We start from the raw sequence: 26,843 nt of genomic DNA, 5'->3' as shown, positions 1-26,843 counted from the left end.
TCCACCCATGCCGAAACCTTTTAACTCCGTCAGCATTCACTCGTGGTTCGGTTCGGTTTCGCCCACTGTGTTTTAACACTACACTCACACAATGACGTCAGGTTGTCCATCAACTCGGAAAAGCATTAACGCAAGAAGGAAAAAATTGGGCAGGAGATTTTCACTCAAGTAAAGTGCGGTGAATTCGTGCTGTAAAAGTGAAAATTTCCAGGAAAATCCGTTTTATTGTGATAATTTACCGGGCAAAGATTGCCAGTGATATGGAGTTTCCTGCGGGGAAGTGGAATTGAAGGTGGAAAGATTGAAAATAAATTCCAAGAAAAGTGTTGCTTGGATCGCTGACTTGCACAAACCACACACACTTCGACACAGTTCGAGGGAGAGTGGAAAGCATTTTTACGTTGCAGTGACACAAACACATCGGACGCCCAGAAGTGCTTGTCGGTTTGACGGACTGGCGCTGGTGCCGCGGTGCTGCGTTCGAAAACGGAACCAAGTTCGCTGCGCCTGGTCCGGTCTTCTGCTGCTGGGGATTTTTACGTGGATCGAAGCCGATTCGTGAGATCGCCGCGGATGGTTTTATGTGTATGAGTGCCGCCGTACCGTAGGGTCAAGTGAAGCGCCCCTATATTCTACACGGAAGAGTGGCTTGTGTTGTGCTTAGGCCGTGTTATTCTTCGCGATTTTCATGTGGATTAACCCAATTGAAACACAGGTAATTGTCCACTATTGATTCATGAACATTCAAATTCCTTACAGCAACTCAAAATCAACTGAATGATAGTCCCTTTTAGAAGAAAAATCATTATCAAATTCCTCGCCCTATTTCTATCGTTTGCGAAAGCCGCCCGCCATATTTGGGTTGCACTCGAAAGGCAATAAAACTTCAACAAAATTGATATTGAAGGCTATGTTGTAAAACAACTGCGTATAATCGAATTATAATCGTAGTTTTCTTATCCCACCGTCAAAATCCACGCTACAAAACGGAGGTGGCGATGCTGTATCAAAGCTGTCAAAACAGGAATAACAAAATCAAGGAATCGCAGTTACTGGAGCAGCCCCAGAGCAGAAGCAAATTTTTCTTCCTGCTTGATTCGCTTGTCCCCTGTTTATGTGTGTTTGTTCGTAACTGGATTTCATTTCTCGCCCAGTCACTCACCGCCGTTCACCGTGAGAACGGTTTTCTCTTCGCATCGGATCGGATCGGACAGTTGGAATTTGTACCTGTGTTGGTGTGTTTATTCTGAGTTCACGTTCACACAGCGAAGCGAGCGAAAACCGATAGTCCGAGACAACAATGTTGGTGGGTTGCCCTTCGGCGATGGTGGGTCTTGTTCGTTTGGCGTTGCGTTGCCATTCACATTGGGCGCAGACAGTGTTTACAGATCGATCCATTTGTTTTTGTGTGCCACGCTCGACATGCGGAATCTGTGACTTTACCATCGGTCGACTTTTTGTTCTTATTGTAGGCCCAAAACGCAAAGATTGGAAAAATACATCTGATAATCTGATGTATTTTTCCAATCTTAGCGTTTTGGGCCTACAATAAAAACAAAAATTCGACGGATTGTTAAGTCACAGATTCCGCATGTCGAGCGTGGCACACAAAAACAAATCGTATTACAAAAATTTAAAATGTTTCCAAAATGATAGAAACAATAGGGGGAATGGCGGCTTTGGCAGGTTTTGTTCTATTATTGTCGGGGGTTTTTATGCCTGATTATGGTCAAATTTGGCCTAAACATTCTTTGCATATCACCCCCCTGACAATAATAGAACAAAACCTGCCAAAGCCGTCTTTTCCCCTAGGCGGAATGGTCTACAAAACACGATCCCACGACGTAGACTACCTAAAACAATTTGGTACATTAATAATATTGTATTGTGTACATATATCTATACTCAAAGAGCCAGGAGGATGTCAGGCTCGTCCCCTTCATACTTTGTATTTCTATCTTAGGTCTTTCTGTGTTTCCCGTTCTACCAAAACGATTCCTACAGTTTATAACCTTCCGCACAATCCCAAAGAAAACCTCCCATGGCATCTATGAGAGGTCGTAGAGTTCTTTGCATCTTTTTTACGTAAATGTCCAACCAACCATCCTTCCCCTTCTTCAGCATTCGCAAGGACGTGGCCAGGACAGATTTCGATTATTGGAAAGTGCATTGCTTCCATCTAAAAGATTTTGGTTAGTCCCAAATCAATATCTGTGGTTACGGATGAAAGTGATGCTACTCCCATACAATAATCTTGGCTTGTACCACCTACGAATTTGTGCGAATTAATCAATGCTAATAAAATCTAATATAATCAAAGAGCCATCATGCCAAGAAACGTAACAAAAATGGCTAAACTCGTTTTTCGAAGTTTGGCAATAACTTTTTATGTATTTACCTCAAATTTCAGCTTGGGTAAAATATCCTACACTGAGGTTACTGGTCGTAAGACTATCATACGATTCTCTTTTGAAATTTCGCCACAAGAAAATGTATTGATTTTAAAATCAGATTTTCATACGATTCACTAATGAAATGCATTTCATATACGACAATCTGATGAAAAATTTCAAGTTCGTTTAAAAAAAATGCCTGGTTTAGAATCATGGTCGTTGTGATTAGGAGGCGTGTGATCACACCACACGTCCACCGACGCTTCGAGGAATCGTCTTGTAATAAAAAGTCTCCAAATAAAATGATAGATTTGACCGAATAGATTTGATTTTAAGATTTCCATAGTTCAATTCTTATGAAACATTCTCATAAGTTTGTCGCATTAAAATTTTACGACCAGTATCCTCAGTGTAATGTTTTAGTCATGAAGTTAACCCCTCCAGATCTTTGTTTTCTGAACTGTACAGACAACGAGCTTTACTACTTAATTAAGAATATGTTTATATGAAAACGTCAATTTATATAAAAAAAATACGGCGGTTGACGAAATAAATAAAAACATTCTTTACAGACCCTATCGCCTAATCTTAACGCCGACGAGTATATCAATTAACTACACATATCTCTTCCAATCATAATATCCCGATTTGTTCACCCCCTTGGTAGATTTTGGAGTGAGAAAGGAGGGAATGTGACAAAATCGGATTCTTTTATTTTCAACTAGTTGACCCGGCAGACGTCCTGCATAGTAGGCGAGAATGTGCGTTCCGAACTGCCCATGCAAAGTTCGCATAGGAATCACAATTTTAGTTTTTCACGGTTTGCTCAACTTTACTCATAATTTTCGCATTAGGAAATATCATATAAACCCGTCGGAAACTATAACGAATGTTTCTGCTGAAGAAATGAAAAAATCCATCCAGCCGTTTTCGAGTTATGCGGATACGAACACAGACCATTTCATTTTTATATATAAGATAATAAATCATTTTACTAATATGAACCAGTTTAGGCCTTGGAAAGACTTCATACGTGATTTTTTTTTATTTATTATCAGACTAAGGCCGGAGTGGCCTGTGCTGCACATAAAAGTCTTCTCCATTCAGCTCGGTCCATGGCTGCACTTCGCCAACCACGCAGTCCATTTTCACCGGATTACTGTCCGACATTCTGGCTACGTACCCGGCCCACCGCAGTATTCCGATTTTCGCGGTGTGAACAATGGATGGTGCTCCCAACAGCTGATGCAACTCGTGGTTCATTCGCCTCCTACACGTACCGTCCGCCATCTGCACCCCACCATAGATGGTACGCAACACTTTCCTTTCAAAAACTCTCAGTGCGCGTTGGTCCTCCACGAGCATCGTCCAGGTCTCGTGTCCGTAGAGAACTACCGGTCTAATAAGCGTTTTGTAGATAGTCAGTTTGGTACGGCGGCGAACTCTATTCGATCGGAGCGTCTTACGGAGTCCAAAGTACGTACGATTTCCAGCCACTATGCGCCTCCGAATTTCTCTGCTGGTATCGTTATCGGCGGTCACCAGTGAGCCCAAGTACACGAATTCTTCAACCACCTCGATTTCGTCACCACCGATAGAAACTCGTGGTGGGTGGCTTACATTGACCTCTCTTGAACCTCTTCCTATCATGTACTTCGTTTTCGACGTATTGATGACCGTTTAGCTTCGCTTTTCAGGCTGGTGAAGGCTTCCTCCATCTTCTCAAAGTTACGTGCCATGATACCAATGTCGTCAGCGAAACCAAATAACTGGACGGACTTCGTGAAAATCGTAACATTTGTGTCAATCCCTGTCCTTCGTATTACTCCCTCCAAAGCGATGTTGAATAGCAGACACGAGAGACCATCACCTTGCCGTAACCCTCTACGCGTTTCGAAGACTCGAACTACGCATATCACACCCGATCCATCGTCGCCTTGATCAACCGTATCAGTTTATCCGGAAATCCGTTTTCGTGCATTAGCTGCCATAGCTGGTCCCGATCGATTGTATCATATGCGGCTTTGAAGTCGAAAAATAGATGATGTGTGGGCATGTTGTATTCGCGGCGTATGACGTATGGCGAACACCTGGTCTGTGGTAGAGCGTTCACCTATAAAACCCGCCCGGTACTGCCCCACGAACTCTCTTGCAATTGGTGTTAGTCGGAGGCATAAAATTTGGGAGAGTACCTTGTAGGTGGCGTTCAGCAATGTGATTGCGCGGTAGTTGCTACAATCCAGCTTATCGCCCTTTTTGTAGATGGTACACACGACACCTTCATGCACGACAGGTTCATTACCATACCGCCACCGTTGTCTGCCATATCGCCATTCAGGTGCTCTTCGTAGTGCAGCCGCCACCTTTGGACCACCTCACGCTCGTCTGTAAGAAGGTTCCCGTTTATGTCCTTACACATATCGGGCTGTGGCACGTAGCCCTTACGTGAACGGTTCAACTTCTCAAAGAACTTTCGTGCGTTATTAGCGCGGTACAGTTCCTCCGTCTCTTCACGGTCTCGATCTTCCTGCTGGCGCTTTTTCCTCCGGAAAATCGAGTTTTGTCTGTTCCGCGCCCGTTTGTATCGTGTCTCGTTCGCCCTCGTGCGGTGTTGCAGCAATCTCGCCCATGCTGCATTCTTCTCCTCAACTAACTGCTCACATTCGCCGTCATACCAGTCGTTTCTCTGATCCGGAGCCACCGTGCCTAGTGCAGCGGTTGCGGTGCTTCCAATGGCGGATCGAATATCTCTCCAGCCATCTTCAAGAGATGCTGCGCCTAGCTGCTCTTCCGTTGGAAGTGCCACTTCCAGCTGCTGAGCGTAGTCTTGGGCTAGTCTACCGTTTTGTAGCTGCCCAATGTTAAGCCGCGGCGGACGCCTCCGACGCGTGTTGATTACCGTCGAGAGTTTTGAGCGCAGACATACTGCAATATGGTAGTGGTCGGATTCAATATCCGCACTGCGGTAAATGCGTACGTTCGTGATGTCGGAGAAGAACTTACCGTCGATTAGAACGTGGTCGATTTGGTTTTCCGTTTCTTGATTATGTAATTTCCATGTGGCCTTGTGGATATTCTTGCGGGGGAAGAAAGTGCTCCGGACTACCATTCCGCGGGAGGCTGCAAAGTTTATGCATCGTTGGCCGTTGTCGTTCGATACGGTATGCAGACTATCCGGTCCGATGACCGGTCTATACATTTCCTCCCTTCCTACCTGAGCGTTCATGTCACCGATGACGATGTTGACGTCCCGCAGTGGGCATCCGTCGTATGTCTGATCCAGCTGCGCATAGAACGCTTCTTTTTCGTCGTCGGATCTCCCTTCGTGTGGGCAGTGCACGTTGATGATGCTATAGTTGAAGAAACGGCCTTTTATCCTCAGCTTGCACATCCTTGCGTTGATTGGCTGCCACCCAATCACGCGTTGGCGCATCTTTCCCACCACTATGAAGCCGGTTTCCAGCTCGTTGGTGGTGCCACAGCTGTAGTAGAAGGTAGTCGCTCGATGCCCGTTTTTCCACACTTTCTGTCCTGTCCAGCAGATTTCCTGCAGGGCTACGACGTCTAAGTTGCGGGGATGTAATTCATCGTAGATTATCCTGTCGCAACCTGCGAAGCCTAGCGACTTGCAGTTCCATGTTCCAAGCTTCCAATCGTGATCCTTTATTCGTCGCCAAGGTCGTTGCCGATTGTATCGAGTCGTATTATCTTCTATGTCGTTCGTAATAGTTGTTTTTAAAGGCGGCTTATTGGGCCTGCGCAAACCTCCTATCTCGTCGGAGGGCCGTCGTGTCAGGGCTGTTTAGCGTCCCACCTAACACCAGGACTTGGGCTTGTGCGCTTTGAGCGGCACACGGTCGCTTTGGCCTAGCCTACTTGCGGATTCATGCAGCTTTTTATAGAGGTTATTTTGCATTATTTCTAGAGCATATTTCGGTTTCATGCTATCACAGTTTCTGGTTTTATGGAAATGTTCGAGAATCGAACAACGATTACAAAATTAGCATCGTATTTTGGGAAATATCAGAGCATGCAAGGCAAATGATTCTTGTCATATTGTGTTCGGGTTCTGATAAAGGTTTGTCGCTAGGTGCGTTTGTCAGTAACAAACTCTGTTGATGACAAAGAGTATATTGTTAGGCGTTGCTCGAATATTGATTCCCTGTACAAGATACGACCGCTCGACGTAAACTACGTAAACAGATCATAAGATTATTATTTTGGTTAGAGCCTAAGAGTGATTGAAATTTTGACTTTTGCTCTCCCCTATGCTTGAACGATAGCATTTGCTGTTTTGGTGAACCTCCTAGATTTTCAACTGAATTGGTTATTATTTAACTGAGTACGAGTAGTTTGAAGAAATCGTCCCGTATGTGTAAGATCGTTTCGTGAGGCGGATCATTAACTATTTAGGGGGAGATCCCTCAGCGCCGGACACCTCCCAATACCGGATACTTCTTGCAGAGGTTCCTCCTTCATATTAAGTACAAAAGGAAGCTGTTGAAAAGGCTTCTAACGGAATATCAGATCTTCATGTGATAAACTTTGTACAAAATTTGAAGTTGAATAAAATTTCTTCACACCTGTTGAAGAGGACATTGAAAAATGTGGGAATTTGGATTAGGATGTAAAAAATTTAGCTGAAGAGTCAAATAAGCTCCACTAACAATCTATATAGGTACATAAAAATGTTTTTCTGTCTGTCTGTCTACTTAACCGATCGGCGTGAAAATTTGTATTAAGAGGTTTTTGGGGCCGGGGATGTTTCTCAGGTGGTTCGGGACCCCTCCCCGCTTTGGAAAGGGGGGCTCCCATACAAATAAAAAAAAACATTTCTTCATAACTCGAGAATTATTCAGAAAATAAATCAATTTTAGGCGAAACGAAGTTTGTCGGGTCTGCTATTTTTAATATTTACAACTGAAAGCACGTGAAAAATATTACTATTCTGAATGATGTCTTTACTCATGTAACAGGAACTTAGTCACAGTTGAAAATGATGCAATAGTGTCCTGTATTAGGAGACATTTTTCTGAACCGTGAAATTTTCACCAAAATTCTTCGTCGAAAAACGTGTTGAAATGATCAAATATAGTTTGTATGAATCATCATTGGTCAATAATCATATTTTGTGTATCTTTCTTCTATCTATTCTTCCTGTAAGGCAATATAACTCACGAAGATGATGCGAGATTTCCTCACCAATCGATTTGTCTTGCTCTTTTCTGTGTTTCTATATGCAAAAGGTTAGAAAAATTTTAAAGGAATAGTTGGGAAAACTGTCAAAATACAATATTAGGGCGAGTTTGGAGAAAACCTGAGAAAACCTAATGCGATCGCTCGAAAAATGATCTAGAGTGCGGCGTCGCAATTAACATTAAATCAAATTTTGATGACATGAAAATGACATTCCGAACGTTAAACGTAAAAACCCGAGCAACGCAGGGTACGTTCTGCTAGTAAGGTATAAAAGGAAACAAAATCCGGATAGTTAGTTTTTCCCTGTCCATGGATAAGGGGCTTGACGTTGATATTTCAAGTGTCGTAAAAAGATTTTTATTTTATTTTTATTTTTGTTGTTTAATAGAGTGCTTTTTTCAAACAAAGGTTAAGTTCAACACTAAATTAAAAAATAAAAATATTTTTCCATTTTTTATATCTCCTTCACAAGAATATCGTTATTTGAATGGTAATGGTTTGAAAATAAGCTCCGTAGAGAAACTTTTATCACATCTTACTTAAATAAGGTCAACAGTTATACCAAACACTTGAGGTACCATGCCTCCAAGTTAACTAATGGTTAGTGTCGCACGATCTAACAACAACTGCCTATTGGTAAATTTGGAGGTGCCGGCAGGGCTCAGTAGGGGTCTAACTAACATAACTCTAATACTAACAAGACCCTGAAACAAACGCTTATCCAAATAGCATACATCTATTTATACTTGTAGTAGTAGCTAACAATAATTCATTTTGTACCCGTATAGCTGAAGTAGAATTTTAGTAGTGAAAAGTATAATTTGTAGATTTACTAATTTGGCATTGGAGATAGTGAATGTATCTATTATATCTTCTCGATAATCTTTTTATTTTAGTCTCTCTAGCTGCATGGATCAACGCAAAAAAACTGTTTCTCTCTTCCTTCTATTAGGTTAGTTAGAGAAATTAGCGGATATAAAGGGGACATGACTTAGTGTTTCTCGTATTAAGACAAATTCGCTGACCTTTACCTTATAATAAAATAAATGACCGATAGTAAAATAAATGACTGAAATTTAAACATATCAAATAAATAATAAAAAACGAAAATAAATACATGACCATCGGTGGACAGAAAGACAAGAGACAGAGTTCTGTTTAGAATAGTTAATTGAGACCATTGCCCTCACAAGATAGAGAATAACTAGTACCACTATTATTGCTACAAGACTAATAACTTGACCACTTACGGAAATGAGGATAGACCATATGATGCGTTCATCCACTATTGTATTGAATATTGTATACCCTGAATCTGAATAACTGAGTTTTAGACCTCATTATTTTAATAAATAATAAAGGTTTAAATATTAGAAAAGGGAATAGAACTTGACCAAAAAAAGCAATTACGGAAGAACTGGACAGAAATTTTGTATAATGATCACTATTAGACTACTGAAACTTTAACATATGACATTACTGTGACTGATAGGATACAATTAACTCGACGACGTATTGACAAACATCCGATACTCAACCGTGTTAAAATAAGGGAAGCTCTTCAATGTGTCCATTTATTACAATAGTACTTAAATTAATCTATTTTGAAACTACCCTACCAGAATGATATCATTACATCTTTATTCGAAATTGTTACTTGGAAATGGCAACAGTACCACCCGTTGTCAACATAGACTACTATTAGGTATTGAATGTCGGCTCCAAGTAACTAATAATTAAATTTACATGTTAACTACTTATTCAGAAAACATCTATGAACATGTTGAGCTTTCATTATTTGTTCGGTTTATAATTGACAGACTGTAGATAGAAAGAATAATGTATCGATATGATCACAATACAAACCCAGGCCGCAGTGACCTAGTGAGCAACATAGCTTGAGTCGTCTGCTAGTATTGTGTATCACATGGAGAGCCCAGCCGAGATACCAGTCTATTAAGACTACAACTGGTCAACTCTCGAAAAAAAAAAAAAAATCCGGATAGTTAGTTTTTGACGTAGGACTACGTCTGTGTTTTCTATATTGGGGTACACTTTACGATTGCGAAAATCGGGGACCGTCACGAAAATATGATAGACTTTAAACTCTAATATCTAAGCCGTTTCTCGATGGATTTTCAATTTTTTTGGACCATTCGATCAAGGATGAGTCAACGCTTCTTTGTATTTATTTGAAAATACTGATTTTTAACTATTTATTATCGATAATTGATGAAAAGTTTAGAAATAGGTAAACTAACCAATCACGTACATGCATCACTAGCACAGACATCAAAAATCAATCACTTGCGGGTTTGGATCTAATCCTCAGTTTGAACAAGATTTTACGCATAGCAGACGCATCAAAGCGATCGTAGCGGAGCGGACACAGCATCACGGAGGCGCTAATAAGCTTTTCAAAGAAAATCCATCGCATTGGTGGTGGTGCTCGATGTGTTGCTGCAGATCATTCATCCTCAACGAACCAGAATTTCATATGAAGAAAAGGTTGACCATAAAAATAGCACTGTGGCGATCCCGCACCGCCAATGCCGATGCTGAAAATTTATTACAAATTGTGGTGTCAGTTAGTTGGTTCTTCAAGGACCAACATTTTATGAAAAGAAAGAGTTAATTGCGAAAATGGACTGTTTCGGTGGCATCGGGTTTGGCGTGGTTGCTGTTAGTGATTCCATCCATTAAAATTCACTACATCATCTCCCTCCGACGCGCTATCAAATTCGCTATTTACGATTGAGTTTTGCACTTTGAAGAAAGTTTATTTCGGATAGTCGGATAAACCTTCTTTTGTATAAAATCAATGAAGACGCCACCTCAGTGGAAACTATCTACAGCAACCACCCATCGGTGAACGTCACTCGGACAGACAGATGCCGAAAGATAATGTTTTGTAATATGAAGAAACTTCGTCTTGAGTCAAATTTCTGTTGTCATTCCTCGCAACAATACGCATCTTAGATAAACAACATCTCATAACCAAATTCAGAATCTTGCGAGAAAATTTCATTGAATTCTTAGAATTTATCATTCTCCGAAAGGTCCGTTGTCTGTGGAAACCCGATCGAAATGGCTCGCGCGCGCCGAAAAGCAGCTTTCTTATATCTAATGAAGTAATTCCATTAGCCCCACCCCTTCATTAATCGTTATGAGTGCACATTATTACACCCATATCAGCTCACAAAGGGGCGGGGCTAACGGGCTTAATTTATTAAATACAAGAAAGCTGCTGTTCGGCGCGCGCGAGCCATTTTGATCGGGATTCTACAGAAAGCGGTTCGACATTCGATGCAGCGGAGCGGACACAGCAGCACGAAGTGGGTGGCAGTGTGGCAATGCTGTAAATTTATTTCAACCTTTGGAGGCTTAGCGAAAAATCATCAAGTGGCGGTCTGACAGTTGCAATGCAAGATGTCGACAAGCGATTGGATGCAGTTAGTTATTGGAATGGGAATTGGGAAAAGAAAATTGGTTCTTCTCAGGACCAACATTTTATGAAAAGAAAGAGTTAATTGCGAAAATGGACTGTTTCGGTGGCATCGGGTTTGGCGTGGTAGCTTGGTTGCTGTTAGTGATCGCATCCATTCAAATTTACTGCATCATCTCCCTCCGACGCGCTATCAAATTCGCTATTTACGATTGAGCTTTTCAGTTTGAAGAAAGTTTATTTCGGATAGTCGGATCAACCTTCTTTTGTATAAAATGGTGGCTTTTGTATAAAATCAATGAAGACGCCACCTCAGTGGAAACTTTCTACAGCAACCACCCATCGGTGAACGTCGCTCGGACAGACAGATGCCGAAAGATAATGTTTTGTAGTATGGAGAAACTTCGTCTTGAGTCAAATTTCTGTTGTCATTCCTCGCAACAATACGCATCTTAGATAAACAACATCTCATAACAAAATTCAGAATCTTGCGAGAAAATTTCATAGGATTTTTAGAATTTGTCATTCTCCGAACGGTCCGTTGTCTGCGGAATCCCGATCAAAATGGCTCGCGCGCGTCGATAACCAGCTTTCTTATATCTAATGAAGTAATTCCATTAGCCCCGCCCCTTCATTAATCGTTATGAGTGCACATTATATTTACACCTATATCAGACCACAAAGGGGCGGAGCTAACGGGCTTAATTTATTGAATACAAGAAAGCTGTTTTCCAGCACGAGCCATTTTGATCGGGATTTCGCAGAGAGCGGTTAAATAAGATTTTACGCAGAGCCGACGCAGCGGAGCGAACGCAGCAGCACGAAGGCGCTCTGGTAGCATTTTCAAAGGAAAATCATCGAATTGGTGGTGGAAGTCTGCGTTGGTGGTCGTCATTCAACCTCAACAAACCAGCATTTTATGTGAAGAAAGGGTTGATTACAAAAATGACGGCTGTTTCGATCCCGTGCGATGCAGTGGCGATGCTGAAAATTTATTCCTAATGGTGGCGTCTTGGCGAAAACTCATCGAGTGGTCGTCGAACAATAACAGCACGAAGTAGAATTCTAACCCTAACGTTTCGACAAGCATTGGGTTGCAGTTAGTTATTGGAAAGGTGCATTGGGGACACAAAATTGGTCCTTCTCAGGACCAGCATCTTCTGAACAGAAAGGGTTGATTGCAAAATGGACTGTTTCCGTGGAACCGGCGTTTGGCGTGATAGTTCGGTTGCTGTGAGCGATTCCATTCATTCGAACAAATTTGTTGCGTTGTCACTCACCGACGCGCGCTTATGATTCTGCTATCGAAGGGTAACTTTCTGTCAACGCCAAACTATTAATTTTGGACTTTGATGAACATTCTTGCATCCCGGATTAAACTACCCTTGTGTAAAATAATGGTACTGTAAAGAACCGATATTTTCCAATAATGAAGCTTTCAATCCTTTTCAATCCTCAACAACATCAAAACATAATCAAAATCTTGTGAGGAAATTCCATTTGACTGCTACTGACGCCATCCATTTGAACAAACTCATTGCATCATCTCCCTCCGACGCGCGCTTGTGGTTGTGCTACCAAAGGGCAACTTTCTGTCGTCGCCAAACGATGGTAACCCGGAAAAAAATCGATATCATTTCTAATGACTAACGAAACAAAACCAAAGAATCTTGCCAGAAAATTTCACTTTCCGTCGACGACGGCCAAATCGATGAAGACGCCACCTTAGTGAAAAATGTCGTTTAGCTGCCTTAGTTTTTCAAATGGCGCATTATTAAAAACAACAAATCTTTCCAAAATCGTCATTGTCGTCTAAACAGCCGAACAGTCTGTTTGTCTGGATAAACAATTTTCCTAACGGTCAAAACCTCTTCTTGGATAAATAGTTTAAGTCCTGAAAAGGACTGTTTGTAATTTATTCTTGAAGTCCCGCTCACTTTGCCACCAGCGCTATAGAAAACGATGCATGTACGCTTCCATCGATATATTTGTGTTTGGTTGCGCGCCACCTCCGATTCTGCTTATTTTTCCTTTATTCCGGACATTTTTGAGCATAATGTCTTCTAGGATTCTGATGATATCCACTGAAAGTTAGGCGAGTGGCTTCAGTGGCGATGCGGCCGATGAGTCGTTCCTTTTCCACGGCTGATTCATCCAACTGGGAGCTACCCTCCAATAAAAAATACCCTCCATTTCGTATAGCTACGTAGTCCTACGTCACCTTTGCGTACAACCCGATTGGGCTGCACCTTTGAGTTTTTTTGTTAAATGGCTTATGTGCCCGGTACTGGAGGATCTCCTTCTAAATATAATCAACCCGAAGACTTAATTACTTACTTATGGATCCTGTACACCTCCGGTGGTGCAAAGGGCCGACTTGAAAGATCTCCATCCTGAGCGTTGCCCGGCTATCGCTTTAACCTGTTTCCAGGTTAGATTTTGGTCGACTTCTTTTATTTCGTTATTGAGGCTTCGCCGTCGTGAGCCAGGTCTGCCTCTACTGCGATGTCCCGCTGGGTTCCAGTCTAATGCTTGTTTACAGATTTCGTTTCCGCCCCTACGTAGAGTGTGGCCGACTCAGCCCCACTTCCGATCCCGAATTTATGTTGCTACCGCCCTCTGGTGACAACGACGATGAAGCTCGTTGTTTGAGATCCAGTTGCGAGGCCACCAGGCCCGAATTTTATACCGCAGGCATCTGTTGATGATCACCTGCAGCCGTTGAGTGTTCTCCACTGATACACACCATGTTTCGCTAGCGTATAACAGCACAGATTTCACGTTAGAGTTGAAAATCCGTATTTTGATGCGTTCACTTATCTGCCTGTTTTTCCAGATATTTCTTAAACTCGCAAAGGCAGCCCTTGCTTTCTTGATCCGTGCGCCTATGTCGATCTCTGTACCGCCGTCTGACGCCATTTGGCTACCAAGATATTGGAAGCTTCAACATTCTCCACTGGTTGCCCGGCTACTGTGAAACTGGAAGGAGTCACCGTGTTCACATCCAACCTTTGTACGCCGAGTTCAGAAGGGTGATCCCTCTGTAATTGGCACACTCTAGTCTCTACCATTTCTTATACATTGGGCATATGAAACCATTCAACAAGCCGGCAGGCAGTTCTTCATCCTCCCATATTTTCTGGATAATGTGGTGGATTGATTGATGCAGCTGCTCACTTCCATGCAGGGACAGAAAAAGTCAGTTCAACTACACTCAAACAGCTGACATCCAACACACAATCAAGTTGCTAGTCCTTCCCGAATTTGAATGTGCGAATGAATAGGACGGCATGTGCACGAACAGCAGCAAGCGTCGACCCTCGGTGTCAGCGTTGTTTTGTGCGGTGTCAAAATGAATCTTCAGCTTGGAACATTGATATTCAATTTGAAATCTCAAAATATGAATATCATTTCATACTGCGGTGCATGGATTCAACAATTTGAAGTCAGATTCCTAAAATATATTCGTCTGTTTAGTATATAAAGTAAAATAATCATCATTTATCGGTGCAAATCAACCGCAATTCAAAATATTCATTTCAGCCCCGGTAGATATTCGTTTTTTACGCTCGATTATCAATCGGCTATTGAGGATCGGGTGGTAAATTTGGTATGGAAGTTTGACAGCATGCTGCGAGATGTTCGTTCCTGCATTGCCGAGCGTCTGATCAAAACAAACACGAATCAATGACGAAGCTGCCTACTGAGCATCGATGCAACTGATAGTAAAACGAAGATTTCCGTCCTTGCTTCCATGTTTGAGAAGCTCGACCGGGATCTCGTCCTTCCCAGCAGCTTTACTGTTTTTCAGCTCGGTTAGAGTCTTCTTAACCTCGTCCAGCGTTGGTGGTTCCACAGCTTGACCGTCGTCGACTATGTACATCCTGCTCCTTAATACACCTTCATTTCCACCGTTCAACAAATCTACAAAGTGCTTCTTCCACCTGGCTGCCACCATAGTCTTGTCTGTCAGCGAATTCCCTTCTCGGTCATTGCACATTGCGGGCACTGGCGCAGTCTTATGCCGCGCGCCATTGACAGTTGCGTAAAACCTCCGCATATCGTTTCTATCCATGTTCTCATGCGCTTCAGCTATCACACTCTCTTCGTGTTGCCTGCGGTGGATTCGTTTCTCTTCTGCCCATGCTACACTGTACCGCTCGGGCACGAGCCACTAGCATTCGACTCCTAGCGACATGTTTCTCGTCCGTCAGTCGCTACCACTCATAAAACCAACCATTTCGTTAGCGTCGCTGTGCAGTGCCCAACACTTCCTGCGCTGTTGTAGTCACAGCTTCGTGGATATGTTCCCACAATCTGTTGAGCGCCAGATCCGGTGGCATCTTCTATCCGCTCGTTCAGCTTCTGGTGGTACTGTTCAGCAACTCCTTCGACAGACAAGCGTTGGGTATTGAAACGCATCATTCTGTTGTTTCGTGAATTCGTGACGCTGTAGAGTCGCGCCAGATTTTTTGCAACTACAAGGTAGTGATCCGAGTCGATGTTCGGACCTCTGAAGGACCTTACATCTATAACATCCGCGAAATATCGTCCGTCTACCAGCACGTGGTCTATCCGTGAGCAAGTGTCTCCATTCGGATGTTGCCAGGTGTGTTTGCGGATATTATTACGTGCGAAGTAGGTACTGCTTATTGCCATCCCTCTAGCAGCAGCAAAGGTTACAAGTCGCAGACCATTATCGTTGGTAGCGGAATGAAGGCTTTCCGTACCAATGACATAGAGCAGCGGTTCTCAACCTGGGGTACATGTACCCCTGGGGGTACCTTCGCTGGTCCCAGGGGGTACCTCGGACAAAAATGCTTAATGGCGGCTGTATTACCATTCCAATAAAAACTCATTATTAGTTTTGATAATTGTTTTATGTTTGATTCCAAAACTTTGCATTCTACATAATATGCATGGCGATGTGATCAGTTTATCAAAGCCTGTAAAAAGCTCAGTAGCTTAGCTACAAAAGTCTTCTTCGAAGCCTTTCGGGAGGCTTCTTCTGAGCAGCTCGTAAGCCTTCTTCCGAGCAGCTCGTAAGCCTCCCTTCAAAAGGTTTGGAATTCTTCTTTCAAGGAGCTTGAAAGCCTCCTTTCAAGAGACTCAAAAAACTTGCTATCAAAAAGCTCAGAAACCTCCTTCCAAGATGCTTGGAAGCCGCTTTTGAAGAGGCTCGGAAGCCTACTTTCCAGAGGCCTGCTTTCTAGATGTTCGAAAGCCTGCCATAAGGCTCAGAAGCCACCTTTCAAGAGACTCGGAAACCTCCTTTCAAGAGACTTGGAAACCTCCTTTTAAGAGACTCAGATTGCTCCTTTCAAGAGGCTCGGAAGTCTCCTTTCAAGAAGCTCGGAAGCCTCCTTTTAAGAGGCTCGGAATCTGTTCTTCAAGAGGCTCGGAAGCTTCCTGTCAAGAAACTCGGAAGCCTACTTTCAAAAGGCTCGGAAGCCTCCTTTCAAGAGGCTTGGAAGCCACCTTTCTTGAGGCTCGAAAGCTTCAAGTCTTGAGGCTCGGAAGCCTCCTTTCAAGAAGCTCGGAAACCTCCTTCCAAGAGACTCAGAAACCTCCTTTCAAGAGATTAAGAGGCTCGGAAGCTTTTTTTCACGAGGCTTGGAAGCTTCCTATCAAGAAGCTCAGATCCTCCTTCCAAGAGGCTTGAAAGCCTCATTTCAAGAGGGTTGAAAGCCTCCCTTCAAAAGGTTTGGAATTCTTATTTCAAGATTGAAAGACTCCTTCTAAAAGGCTCGGAAGCCTCCCATTTTTCATGAGGCTCGAAAGCTTCCTGTCAAGAGACTCGGATGCTTCCCTTCAAGAGGTTTGGAATTCCTCTTTCAAGGAGTTTGAAAACCTCTTTCAAGAGGCTAGGAAGCGTCCTACCAAGATGCTGAAAAGCGTTTTTTAACGATGTTTAGAGGCCTCCCTTCAAGATGCTCAGAAGCCTGCTTTCAAGAGGCTCAAAAGCGGCCTCTCATGTTTCATGCTCGGATGCTCCGAAGTTTACTTTCAAGAGGCTCAAAAGCCTTCACATGTCCTCAAAGACTTATTATTAAAAAAATAACAAAATAACGAAAATTTCAGTCAGCTTTATATGGAGAGCCATACTACCCAAAATCGCATATAATCAAAATCCGGCAAAGATGGGACTGATATGCGATCATAGACAGGATATATCTCATTAGTTTTCAGTTCCGTTTTTTATACATCTCATAAGTAATGCTTATTTTCATTCACAACGAAAAAAATAGGGGGTACCTCAATGAATGTAAAAAGTGCGAAGGGTTACCTCTTAAGAAAAAGGTTGAGAACCGCTGACATAGCGAAAGAAACTTTCTCTTCCGATCTGCGCATTTGCATCCCCGATGACAATCTTTACATCGTGTGTTGGGCACTCTCCGTAAGCCTTATCAAGGCTCTCATAGAACTCGTCCTTCACGTCATCAGGCTTATCGTTCGTTGGGGCATAGGTGCTGATCAGGCTGTAGTTGAAGAATTTGGCCTTCATTGGTCGCTTGTCGTTTTCCACTCCAGATCACCATGAAGCCAACTCCTTGTTGTGCTCTGTCACCGCCGCTATAGTAGATGTGGTACTTAAACGAAGTGTTCGCGATGGGATCCACCGGCCGGAACTCACGTTCTCCAGCTCTGGGCCACCGTATTTCCTGGATTGCTGCCACACTCACGCTCAAATTCAGTTATTTCCATTAATTCACATTTATTTGCGTTCATTTGAATGCATTGCAGCAGTTTTTAAGAGATTTTTTTTTCGATTTTAATTTTTTTTCCAATGGGATCCTTGGGAAAAATGTTTTTTCAATAACTCCGGAGCGCAATTTCCGATTGGGCCAATTTTCAATTGCGAAAAATTAGGAAGGATTGTCCGACACTGTACATACACACATACAGACATCACCTCAATTCGTCGAGCTGAAGCGATTGATATATAACGAGCCTTCTATCAAAAGGTCGGTTTTGGAGTGATCATATAGCCTTTACGTATACTTATAGTATACGCGAAAGGCAAAAACCCAGATTAATCCACCTAGCGGCGATGATGCCTTTCTCGTGCATCGTAAAATGTATTGAAAAAATCACATTAGAAAGGTCTGAAAATCATTTGTTTTTCTATCGTTTTGCATGTTTTTGCATTAATTATCATGCATTGACATGATTTTTAATTTTTTTTCAATTTTTAATTTTTTTCTCAAGGGGGGGATTTATTGTCCCTTGGGAAAAAACAATGATTTTCCAATCATTCCGAAATACAACGTCCGATCGGGCTAATTTTTAAGAGCAAACAATGGGACCACATTCCCCGCCGAACGCAATCTGTTGCGAGTAAATCGAGTAATGCTAAGTTCCAAAAAGTGTGTACAAAAGTTGTATGCATACACACACATACAGACATCACCTCGGTTCGTCGAGCTGAGGAGATCGGTATATAACACTTTGGGTCTCCGGGCCTTCTATTAAAAGTTCATTTTTGGAGTAATCCTATTATAGCCTTTCGGTACAACTTTGTTGTACGAGGAAGCCAAAAACATTTTACGGTGTCGGTAGATATTCCCGGCAGGCTAATGCACTCCGGCATTGCACCGCAATTGCATCTTTAAGCTCAAATTCTACTAGCATCGTAAAGTCTTGAGTGAGTACACATGATTACAGAGGAATTTCAGCAAAACAAGTTTTTGAGCCTGTACCGGGAAATCGGACCCTGCGGGAAATACCATCCGTAACTCTATTTTCTGGCACTGCGTATGCTTTCGTATTTCACAAAATACGGATTCAATGTTCGTCCTCCCGAAGATTTGTTTACAAAATCAACACTCAAACTCAATACGTTTACGGAATTTTGATCAATTTACACACACTGGCAACACTGTCAGCGGCGGCATGCATTTGCTCCGTCACTCTTTTTAGCACAAACATTTTATTACAACACAACGGTTGTGGCTTGTGCGGGATGGGAACAACACACTCAGACCATGTCGTGCCTTCCTCGTTGTCAGTCCAAATAAAAACGCTTGCGGCGAGCGAGAAGCATCGTAAAAAAGGGCCAATCGAACGTTCTGGATGGTCCCGTCGTTCCGTCGGATGTCGTGTGTTGCCTGCTTTTGTGCGTACCTTGCCTGGGCCACCACCGGGTCCTTGTCTGTCGTCCAACGGCGGTGTATTTCCAAGTTGATGTTGCATCTGCGTTTTGGAAATTACTGTGAAGGTGTCAAGCTACAGTTCCGTTTTCTCCCGATGCGATCAATGCAATTATATAAGAAAATTTTCGCTCAATTGTTGTCAAGTGAGAAAATAGTGTTTTCAGTAGCACTTCATTACAACTTTCGAAATGTGATGATGCAATTCGATGACATGGACGGGCAGTGTGAATTTGTAGCAATGTTTTCATAAAAGTGCCTTACCCAATTCGAAGACGGAATTGCGATGGCAAATGACGACAACACGATAACGACGAATGTGTGTGCTGGTAATGAAAATCGCAATCCGCCGGACTTGGTATGACGAAACAACATTTCGACGACAGTTCGACACTCAAATTGTCGTCTGTCCTTGGTATCATTAGACGTTTTGTGTCTACGGTTGATGTCTTATGACGAGGCTAGTGCTAATCTATTTTGCCTCGACACATAACAATTTACCAGCACACGGCAGTTTGGTAATGGTTGATGATGCTATTTTGCCGAATAGACAGCCACAAATACTGATCGTCGATCGTGCCTTAGTCAAGTGGATGGAACGAAACGAACAGTACACACATCTGTAAAACATTGTCTTTTTCGTTGGTGTGTTGTCTGAGCGACTGGCCGACAACGAAAGAGCGGAAGTTTTGTGTGAATTCGTCGGTCGGTTTCAAGGAAACTTCCCTATAGCAAAGTGCCTCATTCATTTCGCTGTCACATTCCAGTTTCTTTTTCCACCTTGCCCAACATACGGGGATCGGGAGGAATAGTTGCTTCGGTTGGCGATGCTTGAATGCGCCGTTCGCATCAGTTGGTGTTGGCCAGGTGAAAGTTTTAAATGGTACAGCAACCACCTGCACTTCACTTTCGGTTTTAGCATGTTTTGCCCGCAGTCGCAATTAGCATTGAATTGTTTATTTTGGGAGCCTCGTGATTGAGTTGGTATCTACTGCTTCCAGCATTGTTTATTTTGACTAGACTTGGCGCGTGTCGTTTATTTTTCTGCAGCGTAATTATATGAAATAGTTTGTTTTCAAAATCACGGGAATAATCGTCAACTATAGCTCACTATGTACCATCAAACAGGGACCATCTTCATTTAGTTTAGTTGTATACTACGTGTTGCATTATTTATCCTACGATTTTCGCAATAGATGTTCGTTCGGTATTTTGTAATAGATATTAAATGAAAATCAAACGATGGATTGGATAAACGCTGCTCAAATTGCTAGTGAGTTAACGGCGAATTTGGCGCCTTGAATTTAATTTAAATAAAAAAAAACGGTAAGGCTGCCACAAATATTTAAAAAAAATTAAAATAATTCTTTAATGGGCAACATTAAAATTTCTGGAAAATTTTGAGGATCTTCAAAACATTAACCAAATTTGAGAAGTATGATTTTTTTCCATTTTAGTATTTATTTTTTATTAGGGTAACCGTACCCTTAGTGGAGGTAGCACCAATAGTGGAGGTAGTTACAGTAGGAGGTAGTAACGATGGTTTCAGTTTATGCATCGTGCTTTAAATATCCTGTTAAATGCAACTTACCTTTAGATTTCGCTTGATAAACTATTGAAATCAATGACAACAACAACAACAATGATAACAAAATTGACTCCCTTGCACCTATAGTGGTGCAACTGTACCAATAGTGGCGAGTCTCATGAGAAACCAATGGATAGCACCACTATGGGAATCAAAATTAATTTTTACCGCCACTAAAGGGACAGTGTACCCATAGTGGTGCAAGCAATATTTGGTAATTGTTGATGTTAAATGACATCTATCTCATTTTTGTTAGCAAATTTATTATTTTATCTATTGACTAAGATAATAAAGCAGTAAATTTCCCATAATTTTAATTTTTTTAAAAATATTTTCTTTTGTGGATCTATTAATACCTCCACTATTGGTACCGTTACCCTATAACCATCCCCTTTTTTAGCTTTCGGAGACCAGTAGGACATAATTTTTTTCTAATATTTGGAACGGCCTAGTTAACGGCCTAATAAAGTTAAAAAAAAATAAGCACTTGCTGGAGTCGATTTGAAGATGAGCAGGAGTTATAGGATGAGCAATGAGCATCCTTCGGAGCTATTAAAATAATAGTAAGGGGTCTTGACTTCATAATGGCAGCAAAAGTTTCATGATTAACAATTGTTGTATATTGTAAGTTGGCCCTTCAGCTTTGAAAACTTACATTCTTGAAAGGAAATGATTTGCATTGACCTTAGAACTAATAATTGGATAACCCAAAAACATTATTATTATTATCTTTATTTAAGAGGTTTTTAGCCCTACGCTGGCTTACCTCTAATCTATGTATACAAAACTCAATGTTTGTATGTATATTACAGCATAGCTTCTGAACCATTCAGCCGATTTCAACCAAATGTAGAACACACATTCTTTATCTTAAGAAGACGACGATAGTGGGTTAGAGATGATCTTAAGAAAAGGGAGAGGGTGTGGAGGAAGGGGTATTATTTAGTTATCTATCAACTCAGTATAAATTCTGAACCCCTTGGCCGATTTCAACCAAATTTGGAATTTATAATCTCTGTCATAAGGAGACAATTATATTAATAGATAAGATGATGCTGATAACAAAGTGTGTGGGCTGTAGGAATTGTATAGTTTTCTATGAACTCAGTGCAACTTCTGAACACCTTGGCTGATTTAAACCAAATTCGGAACTCTCATTTTTTTTATCTTAAATAAACGACGATAGGGGGTAAGGGTTAATCTTGAGAAAAGGGAGAGGGAAGTTAAAGGAATTGTATAGTTTTTTTTATTAACTCAGGGTCTGTCTCATTTGGAGGATTAAACTTAAAAGTGACATTTCGAAAATTAGTAAATAACCCGGTCATAAGAATTGCTGGCGCTACCCAGCAATTCCAATAAGACATCGATGCAAAATGATTCGATATCTGTCAAAAGTAATCTTGCTCTGCCGGCAGGGTTATTCGATAATTATTGAAATGTCACTTTTAAGTTTAATTTCAGTTTAATTCTCCAAATGAGACAGACCCTCAGTGTAACTTCTGAACCCCTGGGCCGATTTCAACCAAATTTGGAACATATCAAGCATATTTTTTCATAAGGACGTATGTAAAAAAAGTAAACAAAACGAAATTTTTAATACAACATGACAATCACACGCGACTTTATATAATACGCATCGACGTAGGGGGAAAGACGGCTTTGGCAGCTTTTGTTCTACTATTGGGGGGGGGGGGAGTTTGTCGACCAAACTTTATGAAATTTGGCCACAATATACTTTGATATGCAAAGAATGTTTAGGCCAAATTTGAGCATAATCAGTCATAAAAAACCCTGACAATAATAGAACAAAACCTGCCAAAGCCGTCTTTCCCCTATGTAGAATTTTCTTTTTTTGAAGTCTCACTGTTACATACGTCGCTTTAACATATGGGAACTAAGAGCGACCTATGTACCAAAAAAGCAAAACAAAACAAAATTGCAGTTGCGTCAATCGTGTACTATGGAAAACCGACCAATGTACAGCGACGTATGTACAGCATACTGGTGTATGTATAATTTTATCGTTTTTCACAGGGAATTTGAATTACCTGAGCCTAAGTCATAGCCACGCTTATTACGTGTCATGTATTGATGCATGCCAGCGGAAAAAATATTGAAAAAAGATTTAGTTTTTAAACAGTTTTAGAGAAAGTTTTGACAACTTTCTGCAAAGGATTTCTCGAATCCTCATAATTGTTACATACGTCGTTATGAAAAATTATGCTTGATATATTCTCTGTCCTAAGGAGGCAAGGAGGAGGTTATTGGAATATGAAAAACTTGATTCACCGAGTGGTGATACTGCCTTTCTCGCATTTAGCCAAGACACCAACCTTGTATGGCGTTGATATGGTTCGATGTACCATTTTCTTTATAACTTTCAAACGCAACGGTCGATGGCTTTAAAATTCAATAGTGATCAACTAGGCTTTGCCCTCTGTCGAATGAAATTTGTGCGAGAAAATCGGTTTAGAATTACTATTTGAAAAGTTGTCTAATGTTTTTCGTAGCTTTTGTGCACACACATACACACACACACACAGGGGCAGCAGGGACTTTGTCCAAGGGCTTGACGACCCCTCCCCATGGCCACTGCGAGTTAGACCGGGACCATCGTCCCTAACCACTAATCCCCCCCCCCCTCACGTCGGCAAGTCCCTCTGTGTGCTGGCGAATAGGCCCTATCGCAGAAAGGTCAATTTGGGGTGCACGCGGCATCATCATTCTTGATACCAGTCGTGCAGAGGGAAGCAGGCGCGAAGTCGACCCTTCCCACCTTCCGAGGACATAGGGCGTGGTAAGGCCACCTGGAAAGCCGGCAACGCGCTGGCACGATACCATGGTGTTCTTCTAAAAAAGCGAGTTACGATGTTCGGTGCTGCAAGGACACGCAGCTAACCTCAAGGGTGCGTTGTGCACTGGCCCCCCTTTGAAGCATTACTTTCTGGTTGTACCGAAGGGACTATGGGCTTGGCGGCAATGGAAACGGTTTAGCGGGTCGGGGATGTAGTCCTGCCTCCCTCGGTGATCCCTAACCCCGTACTTCCTGGTCAACCCAGGATGTCTGTTGAGCAGATTCCCCCTCCATTGTTTAGGAAGAAAAAAAAACACACACATACATACGCACGGACAGGCAGACATTGAGTCGATTGGTATATAACACTATGGGTCTCCGACGCTTCAATAAAAAGCTCGTTTTCGGAGTTGTACGAGAAAGGCAAAAAGGTATTGTTTAGTTTTCAATCAATTCATTGTAACTCATATACCCCATGACCGATTTCATATTGTCTGTCTTAAGGAAAAAGTGGATGTAGGTAGGTCATTTGAAAAGGGGAGGGTGTAAGGGAGGTTTATTGTTTAGTTATCGATCAACTTCTGATCAACGATCAGAATTTATAATTTATTTATCAATTTCCACCAAATTTGGAAACCATATTTTCTGTCTAAGGAAGACGATATCAGACTAGGTAGGAGTGTCATAGATGAATGAGAGGGCGGTAGAAGATAACTCACGCTTGATTTGAATCGTCCATAAGTTTTGAGATTTTGAGTTTCTCCCAAAACTGGAGGTTATTAGGGTTGAGTGTTGACTGTTGATTAGAAAACGAACAATTCAGTATAACTTCTGAACCCTTTAGACATAATTTTAATGTCCTATTAGTTAGTTTATTCGAAGTTTTTTTATGTTAAACAATTCCCCGGAAACCAATTGCCCAAATTCATCAAAAATGGCAAATCCTCGGCAATACCCTTTTCCCGGAAAAACATTAGCCCAAAAATGAAATTGGTATTTCCACGAAAATTATACTTCGCTGAAACACATTTCCCAGAATATGACATTTCCCTGAAAATGACATATCCCTAAAGGCCATTGGCATTAATCATTTGGCCAAAGGTTATTCGACATAAAGGACATTTGAGATGATTATGAACAGCATCGAAAATGATAATCATTTGAAATAACGGACGTTTGGCATTTTTTATGTTAACTGAAATACTTATTTGAGTTAGTAGTGCTGTAATAAACCGACAGGGCAGTGGCGTTTCCCTAACCTCAATCTACCTGTGCACTGAACTCAAATTCAAGGAATTTTCGTGCGGGAAATATAACTCCGGTCGGTAATACAATTAAAAACGCATAATTTTATTCTTCCGTAGAAAGCTTGCATTAGCTGGGTATAAAGCAATGATAAGTGTTACCCATCCATCGGAATCATGATTTGACCAGTGAAAAGCAATGATTAATGTGCGGAGACGAGCCAGCCTCGGATGTTTTTCTTTCTTTAGAAATAGATTATATTTATTTATTCAGACTAAGGCCGAAGTGGCCTGTGCGGTATATAAGAGTCTTCTCCATTCGGCTCGGTCCATGGCTACACGTCGCCAACCACGCAGTCTACGGAGGGTCCGCAAGTCATCTTCCACCTGGTCGATCCACCTTGCTCGCTGCGCACCTCGCCTTCTTGTGCCCGTCGGATCATTGTCGAGAACCATTTTCACCGGGTTACTCCCCGACATTCTGGCTACGTGCCCGGCCCACCGCAGTCGTCCGATTTTCGCGGTGTGAACGATGGATGGTTCTCCCAGCAGCTCATGCAACTCGTGGTTCATTCGCCTCCTCCACGTACCGTCCGTCATCTGCACACCACCATAGATGGTACGTAGCACTTTCCTTTCGAAAACTTCAAGTGCGCGTTGGTCCTCCACGAGCATCGTCCAGGTCTCGTGTCCGTAGAGGACTACCGGTCTAATGAGCGTTTTGTAGATTGTCAGTTTGGTACGGCGGCGAACTCTATTCGGTCTTGCGGAGTCCAAAGTACGTACGATTTCCAGCCACTATGCGTCTCCGAATTTCTCTGCTGGTATCATTTTCGGCAGTCACCAGTGAGCCCAAGTACACAAATTCTTCTACCACCTCGATTTCGTCACCACCGATGCAAACTCGCGGTGGGTGGCTCACATTGTCTTCTCTTGAATCTCTTCCTATCATGTACTTCGTCTTTGACGTGTTGATGACTAGTCCGATCCGCTTAGCTTCCCTCTTCAGTCTGATGTAGGCTTCCTCCATCTTCTCAAAGTTACGTGCCATAATATCTATGTCGTCGGCGAAGCCAAATAGCTGGACGGACTTATTGAAAATTGTACCACTCGTGTTAATCCCTGCTCTTCGTATTACCTCTTCCAAAGCGATGTTGAATAGTAGACACGAAAGACCATCACCTTGCCGTAGCCCTCTGCGGGTTTCGAAGGGACTCGAGAATGCCCCTGAAACTCGAACTACGCACATCACCCGATCCATCGTCGCTTTGATCAACCGTGTCAGTTTATCCGGAAAACCGTGTTCGTGCATTAGCTGCCATAGCTGGTCCCGATCGATTGTATCATATGCGGCTTTGAAGTCGATGAATAGATGATGTGTGGACACGTTGTATTCGCGGCATTTCTGCAGTACTTGGCGAATGGCGAACACCTGGTCCGTGGTGGAGCGTTCGCCCATAAAACCCGCCTGGTACTGACCCACGAACTCCTTTGCAGTTGGTGCTAGTCGACGGCATAAAATTTGGGAGAGTACCTTGTAGGCGGCGTTCAGCAATGTGATTGCGCGGTAGTTGCTACAATTCAGCTTATCGCCCTTTTTGTAGATGGGACACACGCAGGGAATCAATATTCGGGCAACGCCCAACAATATACTCTTTGTCATCAAGAGAGTTTGTTACTGACAAACGCATCTAGCGACAAACCTTTACCAAACCTACCCAAACCATTCAGGTGTTCTTCGTAGTGCTACCGCCACCTTTGGATCACCTCACGCTCGTTCGTAAGAAGGTTCCAGTTTAGGTCCTTACACATCAGGCTGTGGCACGTGGCCCTTACGTGAACGGTTTTACTTCTCATAGAACTTTCGTGTGTTATTAGCGCGGTACAGTTGATCCGTCTCTTCACGGTCTCGATCTTCCTGCTGGCGCTTTTTCCTCCGGAAAATCGAGTTTTGCCTGTTCCGCGCCTGTTTATATCGTGCCTCGTTCGCCCTCGTGCGGTGTTGCAGCAATCTCGCCCATGCTGCATTC

The 26,843-nt window shown here is 42.4% G+C and overlaps 1 protein-coding gene across 5 annotated transcripts in view; it reads left to right on the top strand.

Annotated features, from left to right (window-relative positions):
- The window catches only part of LOC134224889 (homeotic protein female sterile-like), an 87,488-nt gene that overhangs the window by 1,697 nt on the left and 58,948 nt on the right, over positions 1 to 26,843 (top strand). For 3 of the 5 annotated variants that reach the window (XM_062704533.1, XM_062704532.1, XM_062704530.1), the window contains exon 2: positions 102 to 715. The gene's annotated coding sequence lies outside the window, so the exon portion shown is untranslated. Of the gene's footprint in view, positions 1 to 90; positions 716 to 26,843 lie in introns of those variants that run through there. The other 2 variants (XM_062704534.1, XM_062704531.1) reach the window with 2 other exon arrangements.

Source organism: Armigeres subalbatus, chromosome 3, assembly GCF_024139115.2.
Source record: "Armigeres subalbatus isolate Guangzhou_Male chromosome 3, GZ_Asu_2, whole genome shotgun sequence".
Classification (NCBI taxonomy): domain Eukaryota; kingdom Metazoa; phylum Arthropoda; class Insecta; order Diptera; family Culicidae; genus Armigeres; species Armigeres subalbatus.
Note: the sequence above shows the minus strand (reverse complement) of the source record. Positions and strands in the feature narration are given on the sequence as shown.